Below are 16,576 nucleotides of genomic sequence, written 5' to 3'. Positions count from 1 at the left end.
GGGAGTCCTCTTCCTTGAAAACATGTCCAAAGGGTTTGAGATGAGGTCGAGTCATCCTTTCTTCCTACTAGGGAGCATTCTGACTGTGCTTCTTCCAAGACAGGTTTGTTTGTTCTTTGGGCAGCCGTGGTACTTTGAATATTCTTCTTCAGCACCATCGTTCACATGCATTGGTTCTTCCTCAGTCTTCCTTATTCAATGTCCAACTTCCACTAGATTACGAGGCTATTGAAAATACTGTGACTTGGGTCAGGCACACCTTAGTCCTCAAGGTAACACCCTTGCTTTTCAACACTTTGAAGAGGTCTTGTTTAGCAGATTGACTCCATTCAACACATCTTTCCATCTCAGGACTGCTGCTTCCATGAGCATTGTTTGTGAATCCAAGCAAGATGCAATCTTTCCCAACTTTCATCTTTTCTCTGTTTATCATGCTGCTACCTACCGGTCCAGTTGTAAACACTTCTGTTTTCTGTACATCGAGTTGTATTCTATATTGAAGGCTGCAATTCTCGACCTTCATCAGCAAATGCTTCAGTTTCTCCTCACTTTCAGCAAGCAAGAATTGGTTATCTACATATTGCAGGTTATTAGTAAGCTTTTATACAAATTTGATTCCACATTTTTCATATAATCCAGCTTCTCTGATTACCTTCTCAGCCTCCAGATTGAATCAGCATGGTGATTTCAAACCTGATTTTAAACCATGCAGTGTGCCCTTTTTCTGTTTGCACAATGGCCGCTCGAGCCATGTACAGGTTCTGCGTGAGCACAATGAGGTGCTTGCTCTGGGATTTCCGTTCTCCTCAAGGCTCTGCACAGTTCCACGTGGTCAAATGGCTTAGCGTAGTCAATGAAACATAAGGAAACTTTTTTGTTGTTGGTATTATCTGCTCTTAGCCAAGATCCATCTGATGTCAGCAACGATATCCCTAGTTCCATCTATTCTTCTGAATTCAGCCTGAATCTCTGGCAGTTCTCTGTCAAGATACTGCTGTAACTATTGTTGGATGGTCTTCAGCAAAATGTTACATACATGCGATGTTAATGATGCTGCGCTATAATTTAAGCATTCTGTTTGGTCACCTTTCTTTGGAAGGGATACAGATATGGATCTTTTCCAGTCAATTGGCCAAGTAACTGTCTTCCAAATTTCCTGGCATAGATGAGTGTTTCCAGTGCTTTGTCGACACTTGTTGAAACATTTCAAATGGTATTTCGTCAATTCCTGCAGACTTGTTTTTGGCTGTAGCTTTCAGTGCAGCTTGAACTTCTTCCTTCAGTACCACTGGGTTATGTTCTTATGCTACCTCTTGAAATGATTGTATATTCACTCGTTATTTTTGGTAACATGACTGCCTCCATGTATTATTTCCATCTTCTGTTGATGTTTTCTGTATCATTCAATATTTGCCCATAAAATTTTTCCACATTGTAACTGGAGGCTTGATTTTTTTCTTAAGTTCTGAGCATGTTCTTCCTTTTGGGTTTTCTAACTTTGTCTTTGCACATTTCATTACATTTGATTTGGTCTTCTCTCTGCCCTTTGAAATTCTGTTCAACAATTTGACTTCTCCCTCTCTTTCACATGCCCTAACTATTCTACAATCAAGGGCAAGTGCTCAAGTCTCTTCTGGCCTTTACTTTGATCTTTTATTTCTTTCCTACGTTGTTAATGACCTTTTACTAAATTCACGTATGAAGTTCTTGATGTTACCTCACAGCTCATCCATTAGTGTTCAGTGCTTCAATCTGTTTTTCAGATGTTCTAATAATACAGGAGGGATAGATTCTAGGTTATATTTGACTCCTGTGAACTTGTTTTCATTTTCTTTAGCTTCAACCTGAACTTATATATGAGCAATCAATGGTCTGTCCCACATCCAGCCCCTGGCCTGGTTTTAGCGCTGATATTGAGTTTCTCCATCATCTCTGTGCACCTGTACTCAGTTCTATTTCTGTGTTTACCATCTGGAGAAGTTCACTTATATAGATGCCTGTCGTGTTGTTGATAAAAGGTATTTGCTATGAACAAGTTGTAGGTCTTGCAAAATTCTGTGACGCTTTGCTTCTTTCACCAACACTGTCTTTTCAAACCAAGTTTCTTCCTCATTTTTTTGGACTTCAATGGCCAATAATTAATGCATCTTGATTGCATGTTTGATTAATTTCAGACTGAAGACAGGAGAGATCTTACATTTCTTCATCACTTGCTTTGGTGGTTGGTGCATGAATTTGAATAATAATTATATTTATTGGATTTCCTTGAATGTGGATAGCTATAATTTGGATAGACTGTTTCATTTCCAGCATAGTAAACCATATAATTTGCTCATTCAAAATAACCAATACCAGTTCATTTGTCAATGCCTGTAATGTCAATCTCAGTGTTTCTTTTTATTTTTTCACAACTTAAAATTTTTATAGATTCATATTTTGTCCATTCCAAGTTCTGTTTATTAATTGATATTTGCACCTGCCCCTTCTCAATTTGAACCATACCTCGTCAGCAGATGAAGGTCCTGAAGACTTTGTTCCCCGGGATTTCTTCATCCCTGTCTTTATGGTTGACTCCACTTTGAGAAATCGGCTTTTCTTCAGTCATACTGTAAATGCCTTCCAACCTGAAGGGTCCTTTCTGGAATTAGCTCTTACAAAATTCTGCTTCTTTTCATGATGTTTCCAGTATCTGACAGTGTTTGATTTTGGTCATAAGGTTTTCGATGGCTAATTCCTCAGAAATAGACAACCTATTCCTTGTTCCTAATCTGTTCTTATTCTGGAAGTTCTACAGAAACTGTTCTCTGTGGGTGACCCTGCCGGCATTTGAAATACCAGAGACATAGCTTCTAGACTCACAGCAACACACAGCCACCAGGGCACAAAACACTGCCAGATAGTAATTAGCTTGTTGGGGATTATTATTACACCCTGGATTATTTGGCTCTTCTAGTCCCTAATTTCTCATCTTATTTGCTGGTCCATTTTCTGTACCATTCACTCTACTTCCTGCTCTTCTTATTGTCCTGTGGGTTTCTTTCATAGTTATATTCCTGCCTGCCTCGTAGCCTACACCCGCTCTCTGTTTCAGAGAGAGGCAGTGTTCATGCGGGATATGAGTGTGGACTTTGGAATCAGATGAACAAACTCTGATTCTGCTACATAATAATTGTTCGAAATTAGGCAAGTTTTTTTTAACTTCTTGTGTCTCACTATATCACAATGTGTCTTCATCTGCATCATAATGATTACTACTATCATTACCTAGAGACAAGATTCTCTGTGCCATTTCTCCTACCCTCTGTACCCCACCCACAACCCTCCATGTCTACTTATTGTTAGTTGCCATGCAGTTGACCCCATAGGTGCCGAGCCGAACTTTAGGGTTTGACCCTTTAGAAGCAGGTCAGCAGAACTGTTTTCTCTCTTTTTTTAATTTAATAAAGAATTTAAATTTTTCCAAACTATAGAAATCAATTTTGACAACTGCATTTCTCAATATTGTTGTTTTTCAATAGTAAATGAGAATTCAAGGAAAAGTAAGCATTACAACTCAGAAACTATCTGCTTTAGCAACTATCAGTATTCTTCAAAATAAAATATGGCCTAGACCTAATGTCTAGAATCAGGATTGGACTTGTATATTATTTATTTTTTGAAACTATTTATTGGGGACTAATACATATATAATGTCATTCCATAGTTAACTCACTAAAGGAATGTGTCACAAAGACAGTTAATGCTATATTTTGGTAATTCTTACTAAAATGCCTCTGACAAATATGCCCTGGATAAAAAGAATTCTGTTGATCAAACTCAATAGCAATCATACCAGGCCAAACCTTTGGAACTTTGGCCCCTGTGAAAATCCTGAATCCAGTGAATTTATCACAGAATACATAGGGTTGGGTCAATATGCTCAACACCAGCAAAAGTAGGTAGTTACACATCCTTTTCAAAATATAGGCTGCTCCACACTTTTCTGAGAAGTTCTTGGTTTTGGGGCCTCAATGCCAAAATGTTGGAAGTGAGTTTTTTGTGCTCTGTGAACAAAGTCTTAAGTAATCTCACTAAATAGCTGCAACAAATCACTCTGTGGGCAGGTAGTACAGAGTTACTAGGAGCTTCCTAGTCCCCATCTTTTTAATCACAAACAAATCCTAGAAGGGATTTGGAGTCGCATGGACAGTGAAAAACTGAGTGGCATGCCATTCTTACATTTGATATTTCTAATAAGCTAATAAGATATTTCTAGGAAATATATTTGAGGTCAGAAACTTGAAGAGGCTAAAATGAAAGATTAGAAGCAGGATTGTTTTTCTGATTTAAATTATCTTTGACCTTGTTTAGAAGGCAAATAAGACAGTATTTATTTCTCTTATTTTTCTTACTTTTGTACTTATTTAGTTAATTTTATTCATGTCAGCAAAATGTAATAGAAATAGCAAACTACACCCTGCTAACTTCTTTTGTTAACTTTTCTGGGGAGGGTTGATGTGTGGAGGAAAACTCAGACCCACAGGTGACTTCTGGTGCTTGGCTGTCCTGTGTGGGGGGAGAATTTGGAACATTTGTATTTCTTTTGATTTCCCCCACACACTTTAAGTTTTTTTTACTGATGAGTCTCCCTCTTGTTTGACTGAGAGGTGATAAAATGTATTTATTAGGTTAAATTGCTATGCTTAAAGATTGTATTTTTGTTAATTATATGCTAATTAGAATTTAAATATTCCTTTATTCTCATCATATCACACCTAAGATAATGAAAGTCCTCTTCACTGATGGTTGACCAAGTGCTCAATTACCTACCATCTGTCAAGATAGGAAATGTAAGTCAAGGGAAAACAGAAATGGGAATCCAGTCACGAGTAGGTCTTCCACCTGTGAAGGCAGGTGTGATGGCGAGAAGTGGTGGTTTGGGGTCCTGATCATCATGCTCATACCAGGCCTGCATCTGAGTGGGGGTACAGAAGCTTCAAGCAAATCACCTCAAGATGGAGCAACACAGTGGATGATGAGGCCCTCATTTTCTATGGGGTGGGGGGAGTTTTCTGCTCACTCACAAGGCATAAATGTAGAGTGCTGTGTCTGTCCCATTTCAATAGGTAATTCCTTCCCGCTCCAATGTGGTATAAAATAATACAAAGTGAAAGACAGCTATATATGTCTAAATGTTTCCTATTTCATCTGATCTAGAGGGGTTGGAAGAAGAAGGAAGAGTAATGAAATCTCTCTTTGAGAAGCATCTTCATTTTCCATGTTCTCAAATAGCTATGGAACACAGATATGTGCAGCAAAGGAGATTTAAGAACTTCCGCTGGGGTTGTCACATTCAAATACATAAACTCAGGTCAGTAGGAGGAATATGCTGACTGGCAATCTCATGGATGACCCCTCAGATGGGTCTGCAATAGGGAACTCAGGATATGATGTTTTCCCTCGGGAGCATTAAGGATACGCCTGAAAAGATTTTTTCCCCACATTACTTCTATTTCCTTGCAAATTTTTAGAATGAAGATCATTCTCAAGCAATAATTTTGACATTTATGCTTTTACTCACAATTGCAGAAAATTCATAGGAATGCTGGTGGTGTAGTTGCTATACATTGGGCTATGATTCACATAGTCAGCAGTTCAAACCCACCAGCAGCTCTGTGCAAGAAAAGCTGGGCTTTCTATTCCTATAAATGGTTACAATCTCAGAAACCCATAGGGGGTTGCTATGAATCAGTATTGACTCCATGGCAGTAAGTTTGATTTGGATTCAGTGTGCACTACTCCTTATTAATGAAAACTTTTCTTCTTTCAGTGCTCTGAGGCGTAGCTTGTATCTTCTAGGAGTATGGAATTGGTAGTAAAATGCTGGGAATATTTCAGAAATGGGAATGTTTAAGAGAAGAATGGAAAAGCAAGGAGGACAACATACTTGTAATATGGATCATTCATCTTTCCCCCGCTGAGCACTGGAGTCATCGCTATTGATTAATGGACTCCCTCTCTGTCTTTACTAGGAGAAAGGCGAGGCTTCCCACTCCCATAGTGTTCACAGTCTCGGAAACCAGAAAGGGCCAGTTCTACTCTGTCCTATAGAGTCACGATGAGTCAGAATCAACACAATGGCAATGAAGATTTTGTTTGTTTTTTAATATTCCTGTTTCTTATCTTTGTCATTAGTACTGTTTCATACTGTTGTTTTACATTTGTGACCTGATTTCCTCTTTTTCCTGCTCATACACAAGCACCCTAATTATCTAGGGCAGTTGGACTCAAAACACAATAATTGGTGGCTTTAACAGACAGAAAGGGATTCTCTCACAGTTCGAGAGACTAGAAGTCCAAATGCAGGGGTGAGTTCTAGGGATGACATCCTTTCTCTGTCAACGTTGAGGGAAAGTTCTTGCTTCCCTTCAATATCTGTTTGCCAAGTGTCCCCCAGAGGTGCCATGTGTCTTGGGATCCACCTTCCTCTGGGCCTAGGAGGCTCGTAGGGCAGAACCTCCAGGTCAAACAGCAAACTTTGCTCCGGGATCTTCTCTCTTGGTGCTCTTGAGCTCTGCCTACTTCTCTCTCCTTTCAGTTATTAGAATATAAAGGGGGATGTATAGTGCACGCCAAGGAAACTCCCCTTTTAGGACCAAAATGGCTATGAACTTAGTAAGGGTGTTGCATCCCTCCCTAGTCTCATTCCAACTCATCGGTTAATCATCTATCATGGGGGTCATTACTTCATTATATAACTGCCAAACCACTGAGAACCCGAGCTTAGATGACTTGACTTATATTTGGGGCTGGGGGTAGGGCACAATTCAATCCATAACACCAGCGGGTCTCGTGACATGGAGCTGAGAAACCTAGTGGAGATGTTCGTTTCAGCTTGGGCCCACAGTCAGTTGCGTAGTTGCATGTTAAAAACCCTGAGAGTTGTGGGTATGACAGGTTTTCTTCATGGCATCAGAAAAGAATGATCTTGGGCAAAAGGCTCTCAACACTCTCCCTAATGTCATTGCCAATGAAAAAACACCTTCAGCAGAGTCTGCTAAATGTCATATATTCTTCCCAAAAACCTAAGTAAATATTGAAATTGAAGAGCTGATTCTGATTTTCCAGACTACTTATTAATAAAGCCAGCCCTGTATGTGTGTGTGTGTGTGTGTGTGTGTGTGTGTGTGTGTGTGTGTGTGTGTACACTGGATGCTCACTGTTTAGTCATTATGAGTACTGATATTTATCAAAGAGACATCAGGGTATAGGATATATGATTTCTTTTTAATCCTTGTGACTTTTTCAAACAGAGTTAAAGTCTATATTTTCCCTCAAGTTGCTGTCCCCGGATAATTTTAATAAATATATTACCTTGCTCTCTAAAAGTAAATAGAATCTCAAAGTAGGTAACATATGGAAACAAACAAACTTGCATAGAGTAAGTAGAAGCACTCTTGACCAACATCCACTTTACTGCTTGGGCATATTCCCTAATACCCAACATCATTCTGTGCAACATGCTACCTAAGGATTGTAGCACTCTGAATATGCACAGCTGGTGGGATCTTGCCTAGTTCAACCAGGTACTTGTGCTCCCACTAGGGAAACTGTGTTTGCTAAGAGTCAGTTGAGTTTGTTTTCAAACCTATGTATGTTCTTTCTGTTCATATTGTAATAATTGAGTTTAATTGAAAAGCTTGATGAATTTCAGTGTTGTTTTGTTTTTTAAGGTATAATGAATCAAATGTGGGCAAGACAGCTATAAAAATTTGGGCAGAGGGGAATCATAAAATTCTAGGATTCTACATTCAGAGTATTTGGCAAGTCTTTAAGTTCAATTTCCCCCCTTTAAAAAAGGACATTTTAGAAGCTGTATTATGAGAATGGATTGCTCCAAATAGTTAATGCTGAACTCTAGTCAACAGAAAATTCCCCCAAACTACATCAGAAGATCAGCAAATTAATTTGTTCCACATGATTTAAATTAAAATAAAATGTTTGAGTATAGAACAATATTTAAAATTTTTTATTAACTAACTAATATCATGACAATACCATGTCCAAGGGCTTCTTCTCTAATACTGGCCCACAATGTTAAAATTGAGTTTCATAGTTGTGTTGGCAAAGAAAGCTAATTAACATGCCACCAACTTGTCAGATTTGTTGGTTTCTTTGTCTGTAGAGCTCTAGTAGGTAATACCAGGAGAAGCAGACTTTTGAAAGAGGATGTGTATGGAGAAAAACAAGGACTTCGGGATCTCAGCTCTCACGTCTGTTGGCTGCGTTCTTGTTCTCAGTGCGCAGCAGAGGCAGGCCACAAGCCTCCAAGGCAGCACATGGGGTGCCTGTCGTTAGGTGCCCTCGAGCCAGTTCCAATGCACAGCAACTCTGTACAACAGAACAAAGCATTGCCAGTCCTGCGACGTCCTCAAATGTGTTCATAGGGTTGAGTCCATTGTTGCAGTCTCTGTGTCAGTCCATCTCCTTAAGAGTCTTCCTTTTCATTTTTTGCTGCCCCTCTACTTTACCAAGCATAATGTCATTTTCCAGAGATGGGCCTCTCCTGATAACATGTCCAACATACTTCCGATGAAATCTCACCATCCTTGCCTCTAAGGAGTATCCTGGCTGCACATCCAAGATAGAGTTGTTGGCTCTTTTTGGGAGGTGGGGTGGGGTTTGTTTGTTGTCAGTGAAGAAGGTTTCTTTTTTTTAACCATTTTGTTAGGGACTTATGCAGCTCTTATCACAATCCATGCATACATCAATTGTGTAAAGCATATCTGTACATTAAGTGCCCTCATCATTCTCAAAACATTTGCTCTCCACTGAAGCCCCTGGCATCAGCTCCTCATCTTTAACCTCCCTCCCCGCTTCCCCTTCCCTCATGAGCCCTCGTGATCACACAGGCTGGTGTGCTTCTTCCATTTGGGCTTTGTTGCTTCTGAGCTAGATGGCCACTTGTTTACTTTCAAGCCTTTAAGATTCCAGATGCTATACCTTTTGATAGCCGGGCACCATCAGCTTTCTTTGCCACATTTACTTATGCACCCATTTGTCCTCAGCTATCTTATCATGGAGGTATGCACCCAATGATATTATTTTTTTGTTCTTTGATGCCTGATAACTGATCCCTTCGGAACCACGTGAACACACAGGCTGGTGTGTTCTTCTATGTGAGCTTTGTTGCTTCTCAGCTAGATGGCCACTTGTTTACCCTAAAGCTTTTAAGATCCCAGATGCTATATCTCTTGATTGCTGGGCACCATCAGCTTTCTTCACCACATTTGCTTATTCACCCACTTTGTCTTCAGCGGTTGGGACAGTAAGGTGAACATCACAGAATGCCAATTTAATAGAAGAATGTATTCTTGTATTGAGGGAGTACTTGAGTGGAGGCCCAATGTCCTTCTGCTACCTTAATACTAAACCTATAAATATAGGCACATAGATCTATTTCCCCATCCTCATATATAAATATATTTGCATAGGTACATGTCTTTGTCTAGACCTCTATAAATGCCCTTTGCCTCCCAGCTCTTTCCTCTATTCCCCTTGACTTTCCTCCTGTCCCACTATCATGCTCCGTCCCCACCTGGGTTTTAGCAATATCTCTTCATTACATTACCCTTGATTATGTCCTACCAGGCCTCCCACACCCACCTCACCACCAATTTAGATCACTTCTTCTTCCCTGTCCCTGAGTTTGTTAACAACACTTCATTTCCCCCCACCTCCCACTATCCCATGCCCCCCCAGAACTGTCGGTCCCATTGTTTTCTTCTCCAGATTGTTCATCTAGTCTATCTTATTTAGACAGACCTGCGGAGATAATAACATGCACAAAAACAAGACAGAGCAATATCAAGCAAGAATATACAACAAAACAACAACAAACCACTGACAGGGACAATACAAAACACAACAAGAAAGAAAAGCTTGTAGTTGGTTCAAGGATCAATTGTTGGCCTTTGGTTGTGTTTTCCAGTCCAGTCTGTTGGGGCACCAGGCCCTGGCCCCAAAGTCCACCTTCAGCATTCTCTGGAGACCTTGCCGCTCCATTCCCTTGCTGTTCTGCTGCACTCCCCCAGTGCTTTGCCTCCGTGTGGCAGGATCAGGTTGGGCGCCATTCCCACATTGTGTCTCCAGTGCTGTCCCCGCAGGGTCATGGGTCAGTGAGGGGCGTTGTGCCTCACAGTGGGGCTGGCCGTGTGGTCCTCTCTGTGGACTGGCTGCTGGTTGTTGGTTCTTTTGGTAGTCAAGGAACCCTGGTGGTGTAGTGGTTATATGCTGGCCTGCTCACCTTAAGGTACATTAAGGTCAGTATTTTGAAACCACATGCAGCTCCAAGGGGGAAAGATGGGGGCTTTCTATTTCCCATAGAATTATAGTCTCTGAAACTCACAGCGACAGCTTTATCCTGCCTTATCAGGTCACTTTGAGTCAGAATCCAAACGATGACAATGAGTGTCAGTTGGGCCGTTGATGATACTTTCAACATTCTTTGCCAGCACTGTAATTAAAATATATCAATTTTCTTCAGTCTTCCTTATTTAAGGTCTACCTTTAACATGCATATGAAATGATTGAAAATACCATGGCTTGGGTCAGGCATACTCTAGTACTCAAAATAACATCTTTGCTTTCCAACACCTTAAAGGGATCTTTTGCAGCAGATTGACCCAATGGAATGCATCATTTGATCACTTGGCTGTTGCTTCCATGAGCATTAAGTGTGGATCCAAGCAACACATTTTTTTTAAACTTCAAACTTCTATCCATTTATCATAATGTTTTGTCTATTCGTCTAGTTGTGAGGATTTTGGTTTTCTTTACATTGAGTTGTAATCCATAGTGAAGCCCGCAATCCTTGATCTTTATCAACAAGTGCTTCAAGTCCTCCTCACTCTTAGCAAGCATGGTTGTGTCATCTGCATAGACCAGGTCATTAATAAGCCTAGCTCCAATCCTGATGCCACATTCTTCTTCATGTAATGAAGCCCCTTTGATAATTTTCTCAGCATACAGATTGATTAAGTAAGATGAGAGGAGAAAACCATGACTCAAACACAGGTTCTGCATGAGCACAATTACGTGTTCTGGAACCCCTATTCTTCTCCAGACTGTCCATAGTCTGTTACGAAACATGAGGAACACTGAATTGTTGGGGTAGATCTGGACAATGAAGAAGAAGAGGTTGACGTTCTAGCTGCTCTTCCAGGTCAAGAAATTTGGGAGTGGCTATAATCTGGCTCAAGAATCTGGCCCCTGACATCAATTCATATAGCTCTCTCATCAATTAAAAAAACTCTGTTGCATAAATTAAAATCAGACTTTGTTTTTGATTCATAGAACATGTGGGAAGTGGTAGTTAAATGACAGTTCATTCCCTTGACAACACAGATGATTGATGCTCATGTTTCTAGATATGGGGAGATAAAAAGAAGGTGCAATGAAATCCATTGTAAAATCCTCCCATTCATTCATGAAGATGGCTGAAGGCTCTAGAGGTACCTGTGCTACATCCTGCCAGTTGCCCAACTCGAGACTGGCTTTGGGCCAGTGTCTGCTAGTAGCTTCCACCAGCATGCAAGGATGGGAATGTCTGTTACAGAGAAATTTCTTTCATGTAGGCACTCATTCAATCGTCATAACAATTGAGTAAGACAGGTTCTGTTCACAGGGCCTTAAATTAGTAGACAGCCTCCTGTATGTGCTGCACGGAACTTTTACTGTGTTTCAAGATCCGTGAAGGTTCTCATTTGTCCTAAAAAGCAAGTCCGATGTTGTAAGCAGGAAAGAATAAGAATTTTTAAGTAAGTTTTTAAAATGTGGGCGTCTTCAGTAATTCCTCATCCTCCCTTATTACTACGTCCAAGGGCCTCAATACAGGATCACTATATTTTCAGGAATAATTGCAGGCTGTTTTTTTGTTTGTTTTTTTTTTTCAGGAAAAAAACAATTAGTTTTACTTCTTTTTTTAAAATCATTTTATTAGGGGCTCATTCAACTCTTATCACAATCCATACATACATCAATTGTGAAAGCACATTTGTACATTCATTGCTCTCATCATTCTCAAAACATTTGCTCTCCACCCAAACCCCTGGCATCAACTCCTCATTTTTCCCCTCCCTCCTGAACCCTTGAAGGTAAACAAGCAACCATCTAGCTCAGAATCAAAAAAGCCCACATGGAAGAAGCACACCAGCCTGTGTGATCATGAGGTGTCGAAGGGATCAGGTATCAGGCATCATCATGAACCCCCTCCCTCATGAACCCTTGATAATTTACAAATTATTATTTTGTCATATCTTGCACTGCCTGACATTTCCCTTCACCCATTTTTCTGTTGTCCATCCCCCAGGGAGGAGGTTATATGTAGATCCTTGTAATCATTCCCCTTTCCACCCCACCTTCCCTCCACCCTCCCAGTATTGCCTCTCACACCATTGGTCCTGGAGGGATCATCCACCCTGGATTCCCTGTGTTTCCAGTTACTATCTGTTCCAGTGTATGCTCTCTGGTCTAGCCGGATTTGTAAAGTAGAATTGGTACCGTGATAATGGGGGAGCAGGAAGCATTTAGGAACTAGAGGAAAGTTATATGTTTCATTATTGCTACATTGCGCCCTGACTGGCTTGCCTCCTCCCTGAGACCCTTCTGTAAGGGGACATCCAGTGGCCTACAAATGGGCTTTGGGTGTCCACTCTGCTCTCTCCCCCTTAGTCACAATGATATGATGTTTTGTTCTGGTGATGCCTGGACTTGATCCCTCGACACCTCATGATCGCATAGGCTGGTGTGCTTCTTCCATGTGGGCTTTATTGCTTCTGAGCTAGATGGCTGCTTTTGTACCTTTAAGCCTTTAAGACCCCAGATGCTATATCTTTTGATAGCCAGGCACCATCAGCGTTCTTTGCCACATTTGCTTATGCACCCATTTGTCTTCAACGATCGTATCAGGTAGGTGAGCACACAATGATATGATCTTTTGTTCTTTGATGTCCAGGCTGTTTCTTAACCAATATCAGTAGTTCCAGTTCACAAGTGAATCCTGGTCTGGGCGGACACGTTCACCATCGATACCACTTGTGTTAGGGCTGATCTTTCTTCACTATATTCAGCTCCCAGCTGGGCTACTGATGTTCCTCCATCCTAGAAGCACCTACTTCCAGCCTGCTGGAACTCTTTCCTTTTTAGGAACAACTTTCCATTCCTACTTCTACTCAAGCAATAGCCCGGATCATCATTTCTAGCATCAGACTATTACTTGTACTTCTCATGCAAAATGGTTAGGAAACTGAACTCTGTTTGAACAGAAGACATTATGTTAGCGGGGCTCATAGAATGTTGCTTGGTCTTGCAGTGTCCATTTACAAATACTCAACACCTCTCTATTCGTAAAGAATGAGTACACTACTTTCTAGGTAGTTGAGGGCAGATTTGCAAAACCATGCAACACTTCTAATTGCAGGTTCTGGTGCTAACCCAGGCTTATTTGCTGATTTTCCTTCTCAATGATGGGCCTTCTGCCAGACAAGTTTCACACAATAATGCTTCTCATCATTTAGTGTCTGTTTCTTACTGTCTAAAGAAATCAACTTGTGTTGATTCACAGTCTCACAAACACACAGTCCATTTTCTTACCTACAGTCACACACACACACTCCATTGTCTTACGTACAAAAGATTCAAAAAGTGTTCTTGTGGGAAGTAGTGTGCAGTAGTAATTAATGGCAAGACCTTTTCAAGTAAACTGTTTTTAGTTGCTGTCAAGTTCACATGGAATCATGGTATCAACTCAATGGCACAACTGGTTCAGTTCTAATATTGTTACCTGGATTTACTAGTCACTTCTCAGATTTCAGATTCTTTATATATAAAAAGGTATAATAATAAAATATACTTTGTAAAGCTCTTGTAAGGAATAAATGAGTTAGTCTATGTACTTAAAATAATGCTTGATATGTAGTAAGCACTGGATAAACATTAGCTATTACTCCTGTAATATCTGAACAATAAAACTAATCATGCTCAAATGCTCAATCTTTTTTTAAGAGCACTTCTCAGAGCTGTTGTAAATCAGTAGATACCCAACATTGCTGAATTGAGAGGGAGTTTACCACATCCAATCTCCACTTAGGTCCCACCAGAATACTTTCTTCACCCTTACCTATAAATGGTCATAAATTACTTACTAAATGTTGCTAGCCTGGCATATTATAAGTATCTGATGCCATTTGAGCGGGCTGTTTATACAGAACCTCACCTTTCTTACTCTGCATTCTTCTGTGATGCTAAATGGCTTAGCACTTTTTATATCATGAAATTTTAATTGGAGATTGATAGCAGACTTTGATAACCTGTAAGTAGAGACTGATCATCTGTTGCCTGTGTTTTGATCAGTAGAGTCTTTGTTTCAATTATCTGATCAGAAGCTGGTGTTCAGGGAAACTGAGCCAGGTCACCGCCCCCACCCCACACCTGGCCTTGAGGGTTAATAGAGAATATCTTGTTTCTCAGTAAATAATCTACATGATTACTATAAGAAGCTAGCTTGCTTCCCTGCCTACTGTCCGTCTCTTGCCAGCCTAGCTTATCTTACAGAAAAAAAGGGGGCACTCTTCTTGCTTACCAAAAGAGCCTGTTATGGGCTCTGCACCCCTCCTGGTGCAGCTTAATAAGATAGGCAATCTCATTCCCCCCTGATCCTTCACAATTCCGGTGCTTCAGACAAATTGATCCACTCCTGCTTTGCCACAGAACTCCTGAGTCATACTAGTGGAAAGACTGGTATTCCAAACCAATGCAAAGGTACCTCAGGACAAAGGTCTGGTAATCTTCTTTAGAAAGGGGGAACACAGGTCTGTACACATGACACTGTCATAGTCAGAATCACTTTGATGGCAACTTGCCTTTCCATAAATTTCGGGTGCCCTTTATGTCCCTTCTCAACCTAGAGCGCCCTCCTGAGAAGGAGACCGCAGCCTATTCGCTTTCCAGGACTCAGTTGAAAGCCACCTGCTCATTCGAGTATAATGATCCTAACGTGTCAGAGTCCTTCATTCCCCCACCCACCCCCCATCATGCGCACTTCATAGACCATTGGTACTGTGTCTAAGGACATTTTCAAGCAGCATTGCTGTCGTTAAATCTTGTATCTATCTGTAATTGTCACTTGTAATGCTCTCGAGAATTTCAAAAATGTGTCTGTTAGTCGTGTGCATTCCCTCTGAATTGCCTGTTGACAGAGCTCTTGATACTTTATATCACACTGTTTTTGTGAATTTATCTAATCTCAACTATTAAGGATGGAGATGATAAACAGATGTACTTTCAACCTCAATACCTGTGCCTTTTCAACATTAGTTGAATATATAAGACTGGTGGGCCTTAGTGTACCTTAAACACTTTCCAATATCTAGCATCTAGTTATATTTATAGTCTAATTAAAGATACAAATCTTGAATACAACACTCAAAGTGATTACACCAGTGAACTCTCACTTCATAAGCACTGCATTAAGTGTGGTTTGTTGAGAGGGACTTAATGTTAGGTTTGTCAATATAAAGAATTAGGGTAAGGAAATTCTTTGAAGACAGTTCCTGGTGCTGGTAAAATATATGCTGAATTGTTCCCCCCCCCTCTGGACCTCATCAAAACAGAGTTAGTGAGCTTTGACTCCGAAAGGCCAGAAGGCAGGGCAGAGTGAGACGATGCCTGCTCTTCAGCGGAGAAGGCTCAGTGAAACTTCAGGGACTGGTGCCTGGCTATTAGGATGGCATCTTCTTAGATGTCAGCTCATTTCCTAGTAGAAAATGAAATCTCATAAAAGCTGGTTTATCTGGCATTATATCAAGCAGAACATTTTTTATAACATAATATTCGTATGAATGACCCCAAGGCACTGCGCGATGATGTTGAGTGTCACTTTGGAGTTAAGAGTGTTATATATTATATTATCATTCTTTCAAAAACTGGTGGTTGTGGTACATGTGGTAATTTTCCACTTCTCAGAATGCCTGAATCACCAAATGCAATGATTTCTGCCTACTAGGAAAGGGCAAGGGTGGGTGGGGGAGGGTGTGTGTGTGTGTGTGTGTGTGTGTGTGTATGTGTGTATTGGAAGGTAGGGTAAATCGTGAGCTAAAGTAAACTGGTAAGATATAATTTATAGAGTTTTGACCATTCACCAAGAGTCTCGGATTTCATCAGCTTTTATATGCATGTTCTAAACCTGACTTCAGTTTGGAATTGTTTGGTTGAAGCAAGGGAAGTAAGGAAATCTAAACCTCTTTGACCCTATGCTAAAAGTGTTATACAATCTCACTTTGTAAAGGAAATAGTAGGTTGGGTTATTTTTATTGGTTTTTGTTTTTCGGTAAGTAAAGAAATCACTAAATGGCCTGCCTCATCCTTGTGTGCAGGTGGTACTCTGCCAACCTGATCCTGTTGACAGAGACTCATTTGACAGGCAGGCCTTTGATGTTAAGCTTCACTTAGGCAGAAAGAAAGTTACCCTAAACTTCCCTGACAGGCCTGGGTGGTCTTGTCTGCCTTCCTTCTACAGAACCTAGCCCAGGAAGTTGAT

At 40.6% G+C, this 16,576-nt stretch overlaps 1 protein-coding gene across 1 annotated transcript in view; it reads left to right on the top strand.

The window, feature by feature from the left end:
• LRMDA (leucine rich melanocyte differentiation associated) overlaps window positions 1-16,576 on the top strand; it is a 663,927-nt gene that overhangs the window by 134,054 nt on the left and 513,297 nt on the right. The gene's annotated exons all lie outside the window — the stretch shown is intronic.

The sequence above is a fragment of the Tenrec ecaudatus genome, chromosome 16 (genome assembly GCF_050624435.1).
Source record: "Tenrec ecaudatus isolate mTenEca1 chromosome 16, mTenEca1.hap1, whole genome shotgun sequence".
Classification (NCBI taxonomy): domain Eukaryota; kingdom Metazoa; phylum Chordata; class Mammalia; order Afrosoricida; family Tenrecidae; genus Tenrec; species Tenrec ecaudatus.
The sequence above is the reverse complement of the archived record's forward strand: the minus strand, read 5'-3'. Positions and strand labels throughout refer to the sequence as shown.